The sequence below is a fragment of the Oryzias latipes genome (genome assembly GCF_053564925.1).
Source record: "Oryzias latipes strain Hd-rR chromosome 1 unlocalized genomic scaffold, Olatipes_Hd-rR_3.1 chr1_Y".
Classification (NCBI taxonomy): domain Eukaryota; kingdom Metazoa; phylum Chordata; class Actinopteri; order Beloniformes; family Adrianichthyidae; genus Oryzias; species Oryzias latipes.
Window position 1 is genome coordinate 6034731 of NW_027616335.1, and position 9913 is coordinate 6044643.

At 44.2% G+C, this 9913-nt stretch overlaps 1 pseudogene across 1 annotated transcript; it reads left to right on the top strand.

Annotated features, from left to right (window-relative positions):
• Positions 1 to 1531: 1531 nt before the first annotated feature.
• LOC144990279 (uncharacterized) lies at positions 1532 to 9335 on the top strand (annotated as a pseudogene). Its single transcript, XR_013654280.1, has 2 exons — positions 1532 to 3139; positions 7044 to 9335. The product of XR_013654280.1 is annotated as an uncharacterized LOC144990279 (transcript).
• The last annotated feature ends 578 nt before the right edge of the window (positions 9336 to 9913 follow it).

Here is a 9913-nt window from a genome sequence, read left to right on the forward strand (position 1 = left end):
TTTTTGCCACTACAATTTTGACGTTTGTGCGTTGGTGTTGTGCGTGTGTGTGTGTATTTTTGTTGCGTTACACAATTGTCGTGTCGTTGTGTGCTTTGGGCGACTTTTGACCCCATTTTTTGGCGTTTTGACGCGTTTTTTTGACGTTTTGGACTTTTTGAGTGTTCGACCCTCGTACCAGTTACAATATGGTCCTTGCAGTCTATGACTGCTGCGGGCCATAATAATAATGAAACGAAGCAGAAACAATATAGAAGTTTTTGCGGTTAGGGTTTCCCATGTATTTCAATGCGGCCTGTCTTTTACTATAGGCTGGGCGTGTCTTTTTGGCTTTAAACCCGTCTTTTGAGGGCTTTTTGGGGCTTTTTTGGGTTTTTGTCGTCATTTTTGCGACTACAATTTTGACGTTTGTGCGTTGGTGTTGTGCGTGTGTGTGTGTTTTTTTGTTGCGTTACACAATTGTCGTGTCGTTGTGTGCTTTGGGCGACTTTTGACCCCATTTTTTGGCGTTTTGACGCGTTTTTTTGACGTTTTGGACTTTTTGAGTCTTCGACCCTCGTACCAGTTACAATATGGTCCTTGCAGTCTATGACTGCTGCGGGCCATAATAATAATAATAATAAAAATGAAACGAAGCAGAAACAATATAGAAGTTTTTGCAGTCAGGTGGCCTATGTATTTCAATGCGGCCTGTCTTTTACTATAGGCTGGGCATGGCTTTTTGGCTTTAAACCCGTTCTTTGAGGGCTTTTTGGGGCTTTTTTGTGTCTTTGTCGTCATTTTTGCGACTACAAATTTGTCGTTTGTGTGGGGGTGTTGTGCGTGTGTGTGTGTATTTTTGTTGCGTTACACAATTGTCGTGTCGTTGTGTGCTTTGGGCGACTTTTGACCCCATTTTTTGGCGTTTTGACGCGTTTTTTTGACGTTTTGGACTTTTTGAGTGTTCGACCCTCGTACCAGTTACAATATGGTCCTTGCAGTCTATGACTGCTGCGGGCCATAATAATAATGAAACAAAGCAGAAACAATATAGAAGTTTTTGCAGTCAGGTGGCCTATGTATTTCAATGAGGCCTATCTTTTACTATAGGCTGGGCATGTCTTTTTGGCTTTAAACCCGTTCTTTGAGGGCTTTTTGGGGCTTTTTTGTGTTTTTGTCGTCATTTTTGCGACTACAAATTTGTCGTTTGTGTGGGGGTGTTGTGCGTGTGTGTGTGTATTTTTGTTGCGTTACACAATTATCGTCTCGTTGTGTGCTTTGGGCGACTTTTGACCCCATTTTTTGGCGTTTTGACGCGTTTTTTTGACGTTTTGGACTTTTTGAGTGTTCGACCCTCGTACCAGTTACAATATGGTCCTTGCACTCTGTGAGTGCTGCGGGCCATAATTACAAACACTATGATCCTATTTAATACAAAAAATGTTTTCCTTTTTCTTTACAATAAAGATATAGTCACCTCTTCTTTAGAGAAGTCATTAGAAATGTTGTCAGCAAACTGAGTGATTGCTATTTGCTGGCCTAAAACATTAAGTTTCTGACATTTTGAGTTTTTATCCAAATGGATAGATAACATTTCAGCGGCTATGATGAAGAGTAAAGCAGTGATAGGACAGCCCTGTTTAACTCCTCAGCGGAGAGAGCCTCTAGGTGGCTGTGCATCAAGAGGGCAGATTCGTGGTGTAGCGCTGTTCGGACACAAGCTGGGGACTGATCATCCCCAGCTGGGTCACCCAGGTGAGGGTGTATGATGATCTAAGACCCGAAACACCCCAAGACCCTGGGTTCATCACTGATGATGTGTCCGAGCTGAACCAGTTGGTGTATTTAGTTACTTTTATATGGCCTGACCAGTGACGTCCAGGAAAGGCTGGAAGATGACCACGAATAGGGTGGAGACAACTGGAGAGACAGTGGACAGCACGGAGAGACGGCAACAGGGGCAGTAAGGGGTAGCATCCCGAGCTGCAGCTCCCGTGAGGGAGCACCCACACTAAGCTACGAAAAACCCTAAAGAAAGAGACCCCCAGAGGTGCCCGAGATGGGGGGAGGATGAGCACCTCACACGGACGGATTTCCCGGTACAAGATACTAGCATTGGATTATCAACAATGAGAGCAACCTGCTTTTGCGGCAAGTACTGTAAGAACTTGAGGGGTCTGAAGATTCACCAGGCCAAGATGGGCTGCACAAGGGGTAAGCAAGCAAGGCAACGCACAGAGACAGTGCATAGCACTACTTCTGGTAAGGCGGAGGAGGAGCAGGTCCCGGAATCACCCCACAGTGTCCAGAACCTCCAAGCCCTGCATCCTGCACCTAGCAGACCATCTGAACAGCGTCGAGTCTTATGGCATGCCGTAAACAAGGAGAATGAGTGGCGCCAGTTTGATGACGACGTGGATGCAGCCCTAGAAGCAACGACGAGAGGAGGATTTGATCAGCGTCTACAGTGGATGTGTACGCTGATTATCAACATTGGTGCAGAGAGGTTTGGCATCAAACAACCGAAGGCGAGGCACCCGACTCACCCAAACCGGCGTGAGGGTGAGATTGGCAAGCTAAGGAAAGAGCTGAAGGCCCTAAAGCAACAGTTTATAAATGCAAGAGAGGAGGAGAAACCCGCCCTGACTGAGCTCCGGGTCATCTTGAGGAAGAAGCTCATCTCCCTAAGACGTGCTGAATGTCATAAGAGAAGAGCCAGAGAGAAAGCTCGCAAGCGGACTGCTTTTATAGCAAATCCATTTGGATTTACCAAAAAGCTGTCAGGACAGAAGCACAGCGGGAGTCTTGTGTGCTCAGAGGAGGAAATTAACCAGCACCTTATTGATACCTACAGCGACGAGAGAAGGGAGGAAAATCTCCCACCCTGTAGGGAACTTATCAGACCTCTAGAGCCCTCTATCCATTTTAACACCAAAGAACCCACCATGGCGGAAGTGAGAGAATCAATTAAAGCGGCGCGGGCTGGTGCGGCCCCTGGGCCCAGCGGAGTGCCATACAGAGTGTATAAAAGCTGCCCAAGACTATTGGCAAGGCTGTGGAGAATCATCAGATCAGTGTGGCGGAGAGGAAAGATACCCATGCAGTGGAGACATGCAGAAGGTGTCTGGATTCCGAAGGAAGAGAATGCTAGTGACATCTAGTGAATGCTAGTGACCTGGCTGTATCTGACCATTACTGTGTGCTTTTTAACATCACTGGTTTTATAGGGCAAGAGACCTCTGTGAGAACTGTGAAGAAACTCTACTTGACTCCTGAGGTGGTCGAAAAGTTTATTACATCTGTTCGCTCCCACTCTCCACCTGTCTTGCCGGCCCCCTGTGATCTACTCGTTGAAAATTTTAACAGTAAATTAAAATCCTGTCTCGACTCAGTTGCTCCTCTAAAATCTAAAAAGATAAGAACCAAAGCCACACCCCCTTGGAGAATTGAGGAAATTAAACAATTGAAGAGACGTTGTAGATCTGCCGAAAGACTTTGGAGAAAACACAAACTTGAAATAAACTATCAACTATACCAAAACCAACTAAAAGTATATAATCAAACCGTAAAACAGACCAGAAATTCATATTTTGCGAACATCATTTCTGTAAATAAAAATAATCCCAGAGTCATCTTCACCACAATTGAATCTTTAATCAACTCAAATGCGAACAAAAACACAATGCCAGCCTCCGCCTCATTGTGTGAGGACTTTGCAGACCACTTCAGGAGCAAGATTGATTCTATCAGATCTAACATCATAAATGGACAGAAAAGCCTCTCTATTGGTAATGATGGCTTGATTTTACCTGAGGAAGCACTGGACAGTTTTGACCTGGTTGAAGCTGCAACACTTGGTCGAGTTTTCTCCCAAGTTAATCCAACAACTTGTTTTTTAGATCCCATCCCCACATCATTTTTTAAATCCTTTTACGGGTCTTTTGAGAGTGAGATTTTAAATATCATGAACTCCTCTCTACAGACGGGTATTTTTCCTGCTGCCTTTAAAACGGCAGTGGTGAAACCGTTACATAAAAAACTAACTTAGACCCTTCTGTTTTTAATAACTACAGACCTGTGTCCAACTTGCCATTTTTAAGTAAGGTTTTAGAAAAACTTGTTTTTATTCAGCTAAATGAGTTTCTCTTACAAAACAACATTTTTGAGATTAACCAGTCTGGTTTTAGAACGAACCACAGCACAGAGACAGCCTTGTTAAAAATCGTTAATGATGTCAGGTGTGCCTTGGATTCAGGTCACATCTCAGTACTAGTTCTGTTAGATCTAAGTGCAGCTTTTGATACTGTTGATCACCTGATCCTTGTAAACAGACTTAAAAGTCTTGGCCTTTCAGGGACTGTTCTCAAGTGGTTCGATTCTTATCTCATGGAGAGAAACTTTATGGTAAGCATGGACACACACTTTTCTGGGGTCCATGAAATTAATTGTGGTGTGCCTCAAGGTTCCATCCTTGGCCCCTTGCTTTTTAACATTTACATGCTTCCTCTGGGGAATGTCATCAGGAGCCACAACATTAGGGATGGGTATCGTGCCCCGGTATTGAACCAGCCCCAGGGCCACGTTCTTCAAGACCGCAGTATCGTTAAGATATGACCTGAACGGTTCTGCTATCGGTACTGCTGGAGAAGTTTACTTTTTCTTTTTTTGTGTGTCCCACAAGATATGAGCGTTATCTGCCATATTTAACTCACCAAGTCAGTCAATTTTCCGTTAATTAATGATGATATTAATTTTGGTATTCTCGTTGAAGCGGAGAGCTCTGTCTGTCTATGTGTGTGCAAGGGGGGCGGGGCTGTTTTTCAGACAGCACGCGCCGCGCGCGCACACACAAGACAAGGCAGCGCACACACAGTCTCGTAGGGTACACGTGAGCGACCCTAGAGCGAGAACACCCGTTTCTGCGTAAAATTAATGAAGTTTGTGTCAAGGAGCCCCTACCATGCTGTCACCTTGCTGCTACGATGACCGTATGTTGCGCTGTTTGTGTAGAACACGCCGCCCCAGCGTGTTCTACACAAACAGGTAGAGAGCCGTGGCTTAGATTCACCGCTTATGATGCCAGACCCGCGACAAACTATCAGCTGCTTCCTAGTACTTAATAATAATTAATGACTAAAGATAGTTGTCATCCGTAAAATTATTATAATTTATTGGGTTTACTGGATTTAAACAAAAATAAATAAATAGAAAGGAGTCTGCATCAAAGTGAATTTGTTTCCATCATCTCACTCAATCCCAACTCTGGTGTTTGACAGACAGAAAAGTCTATTCAAGGTTGTGGAAAATGGACAAAAGATCAAAGGAAACATCACGCTCATAAAGAATAAAAATAATTAAATTAAATAAATATCCTGTCTGGAACATTCTCATGTATAAAGTAAAATGTTTTGTTAAAAAAACAGTGTTGTTACATAATGAGGAAATAAAACACTTTATGTTCTTAATTTGTTATTTATTTATTTATTTTTCGTCCTCAAAAAGTATCGATAAGAGTACCGTTAAAATACCGGATCGATAAGCATCGATAAGAGTAGTAGTACCGTTAAAACCTTAACGATACCCATCCCTACACAACATCAGTTTTCATAGCTATGCTGATGATACCCAGCTGTACATAGCTATGTCTCCTGATGACACAAGACCAATATAAACACTTTTTAACTGTATTTTAGATGTGAAATTATGGATGGCAAATAATTTTCTGCAGCTCAACCAGGACAAAACTGAAATTTTAGTTATTGGTCCTGAAGCCAAGAGGGAGAAACAGTTTCTGAAGCTGCAGCAACTTTCATTAAGTCATTCAGAAACAGTCAGAAACCTGGGCGTTATCTTCGACTCTAAGCTGACTTTTATCCCCCATATAAAACAGGTGGTTAAATCTGGTTTTTATCATCTTAGAAATCTGGCTAGAGTCCGCCCACTACTCTCTCTTGCTAATATGGAGATGCTAATGCATGCTTTTATCACAAGTAAAGTTGATTATTGTAATGCCCTGCTTATGGTCTTCCAAAAACAAACATTAGGAACCTTCAGCTTCTCCAGAACTCTGCTGCACGAGTTCTTACAAAGACCAGGAGGCGGGCTCACATCACCCCAATTTTAAAATCCCTGCATTGGCTCCTCATATGCTTCAGGATTGATTTTAAGATACTTTTAACCGTTTTTAAATGTCTTAACAGTCTTGCGCCTTCTTATTTATCAGATCTTTTAGTAAAGTATGAACCCTCGCGGACCCTGAGATCCTCTGGCACAGGTCTGTTGACCATTCCAACTGTAAAAACTAAAACCTATGGAGAGGCTGCATTTCAGCACTATGGCCCCCGTTTGTGGAACAGTCTGCCAGAGGACCTGAGGGCCGCAGAAAGCATTAATGCTTTTAAGATAAGGCTTAAGACCTATCTTTTTAACCTGGCTTTTAGCTAATTTTTTACTACTTTTATTTATTTATTTATTCAGTTATTTATTTATATGTACTTTTTATTTTTATTTTAGTTATTTATTCATCCATTGTATCTTTATCTTGTTTTATGAACTTGAACCTGATTTTTAAAGCAGTATTTTAATTAACATTATTTTAATGTTTTATTGTTTTTATCAATATGTTTACTTGTTTATTCTCATTTTTATTCAATTTTATTTCCGGTGCTTCCTCAGCTGGAACCTCTCCCTCTGGGTCGGCTGCTGTTCAGCCACAGCGGCTCAAGATGGGGACCTGCATCACCGCTTAGCTGTGGTGGAGCGGTCCCAGCCTGTGATGCTGCATTTGGCTGTCTATGCGGCTGTTCACGGAGGGGGAGGTTCCAATTATTTGCGTTTCCTGCATCCTGTTTTTGTGCTCAGCCTATTTCTCATTGTCCTCTGCCATCACTTAAGGGGTGGGAGGTGTGAAAGGAATGGGGGGCTGGGTACGGGGAGGGGGCCCTATTTATTTATTTATTTTTATTTATTTTTAATTCGTCAATGCTTGTTTTTATATTTTGTTGTGTTTTAATGTAAAGCACTTTGTGTTATATTTTTATATGAAAAGTGCTTTATAAATAAAGTTTGATTTGATTTGATTTGATCACACAGTTCCGCACCATTTCTTTGCTCAGTGTGGAAGGCAAGGTTTTCTTTAAGGTTCTTGCAAACAGGCTGACAGAGTTCCTCCTGAGAAATCAGTACATTACACAGTGCAGAAGGGTGGGGTTCCAGGCATGCCAGGCTGCTTAGAGCATACAGGAGTTGTTACCCAGTTTATCCGAGAGGCAAGAGAAAATCAAGGAGATCTGTCAGTCATTTGGCTTGATCTTGCTAATGCCAATGGATCCATTCCGCACAAGTTGGTGGCAATGGCCCTGTTGACATATCACGTTCCAGAGAAGATCAGAGATCTGGTACAGGATTACTACAGCAGTTTTTGTCTGTGATTCACCTCAGGCTCAGTAACATCCGCATGGCACCGTCTGGAGAAAGGCATCATCACGGGTTGTACCATATCCGAGGTGCTGTTTGCCCTTGCGATGAACATGCTGGTCAAAACAGCTGAAACAGAATGTCGGGGTCCACTATCCAGATCAGGCACACGCCAACCACCAATTCGTGCCTTCATGGATGATTTGACTGTCACATCTACATCAGTGGCAGGATGTCGTTGGCTCCTCCAAGGGCTCGAGAGGCTTATGGCTTGGGCAAGAAAGGTGTTTAAGCCAGCTAAATCAAGGTCCCTTGTTCTGAGGAAAGGAACAGTGGTGGAGAAGTTCCGTTTCCGCTTGGATGGAGTCCTAATTCCCCTTAGTGTCAGAACAACCGGTGAGGAGCCTGGGGAAAGTCTTTGACGCTACACTGAAGGATAAGGCAGCAGTAGAGTCAACCCACAAGGAGCTGAAAAACTGGGTATTAGTAGTGGATAGGTCAGGTCTTCCAGGAAAGTTCAAAGCCTGGATTTATCAGTATGGAATTCTACCGAGACTCTTGTGGCCATTACTGATATATGAAGTTCCAATTTCCAGCGTGGAGAGCTTTGAACGTAGCATCACGCAGTTTCTGCGCAGATGGCTAAGTCTGCCAAGGAGTTTAAGCAGTATAGCTCTTTATGGCCATTCCAACAAGCTGCAACTCCCCTTCACCAGCCTGATAGAAGAATTCAAAGTCACCAGAGCCAGAGAGGTGCTACTGTATATAGACTCGAAGGACACAAGAGTCTTCTCTGCAGGCATCATGGTGCGAACAGGAAGGAAGTGGCAGGCTCAAGAGGCAGTTGCTCGCGCAGAAGCCAAGCTGAGACACAGTGTCTTGCTTGGCAACGTGGCAGTGGGTAGAGCAGGTCTTGGAAGCCACACAAGACCAAAATTCGACAGAGCCAAAGGGGAGGGAGAGACGGCAGCTGGTGCAGGAAGAGATCCGTACACAGGTGGAAGAAGAACGTTACAACAAAGCAGTAGCAATGCGCCAGCAAGGTGCTTGGACGAGATGGGAAAATGCATCGACCCGAAAGATCACATGGTCAGAACTGTGGAAGTTAGAACCAGCCAGACTCAAGTTTCTAATCCAGTCTGTCTATGATGTACTTCCAAGCCCATCCAACCTGCATTGTTGGGGATTAGTGGAATCACCGGCTTGCACCTTGTGCCAGGCAATAGGCACCCTGGATCATGTCCTGAGCTGCTGCCCTAAGGCCTTGGGATCGGGAAGGTACACATGGCGTCATGACCAGGTTGTGAGGGCAGTGGCTGCCACCATCTGTACAGAAATTCAGCAAAGCAAACACCAGCTCCCAGAGAAGTAAAACATTACTTTTGTCATGGCAGGACAGAAACCACAAGCAGAGCGTAAGACCTCAACTGGGCTGCTAGCCTCAGCTCGTGACTGGAGTTTACCGGTGGACCTGGGGAGAAAGCTTAAGTCTCCAGAGCACATTGCAGAGACTTCCCTCAGGCCAGACTTGGTTTTAACATCGGACGCCACAAAGCAAGTGGTGCTGCTGGAACTCACAGTTCCCTGGGAAGATCGGATGTGCGAGGCTAACGAGCGGAAGAGGGCCAAATACTTGGAACTGGTGGAGGCTTGTAAGATGAGCGGCTGGAGGGCACATTGTGAGCCATTTGAAGTGGGCTGCAGGGGTTTCCCAGGGCAATCCCTGCACCGAGTACTCAAGCTCCTGGGCATTCGAGGGTTGCAGGAGAGAAAAGCCCCCAAAACCATCAATGAGGCAGCGGAGAGAGCCTCTATGTGGCTGTGGATCAAGAGGACAGATTCGTGGTGTAGCGCTGCTCGGACACGAGCTGGGGACTGATCACCCCCAGCTGGGTCACCCAGGTGAGGGTGTACGATGATCTAAGACCCGAAATACCCCAAGACCCTGGGTTCATCACTGAGGATGTGTCCGAGCTGCACCAGTTGGTGTATTCAGTTACTCTGTTAATGGAGAATCTCGGCGAGGTCCCCTATGTGGCAATGAAATGATCTCTATAAAGTGTTTTGGTTAAATTAATAAAGTTGGGTCTGAAACCAAATAAATCAAGAGTTTGAAACATGAAGGAACTGAGGAAGGCTTTAAAAAATCAATAAAACGAAGCCTTCATCTTCAATCAGATGATTGTAATCTAACAGGTCCAATCTGAGGTAGATGTTATTATGAATGGGTCGGTCTTTCAGAAAGCCAGATTGAGTGTCAGAATTAATCTGGGACATCCCAGTTTTCATTCTGGTGGCAAACATGTAGGTTAAGATTTTATAGTCGTTATTGAGCAGGGTAATTGGTCTCAGATTATCAATCAGTCCAGGATCATTGCCACATTTAGGTATGAGAGTTATAATGCCTTGCTTCATAGTTGTTGGTAGAGTGTGCCTGTTACATATTTCTCTCAGTGTCAGGTAGAGGAGGTCTTTCATATGTTCCCATGGGCCGATATGGGCTGACATGTTCACATGT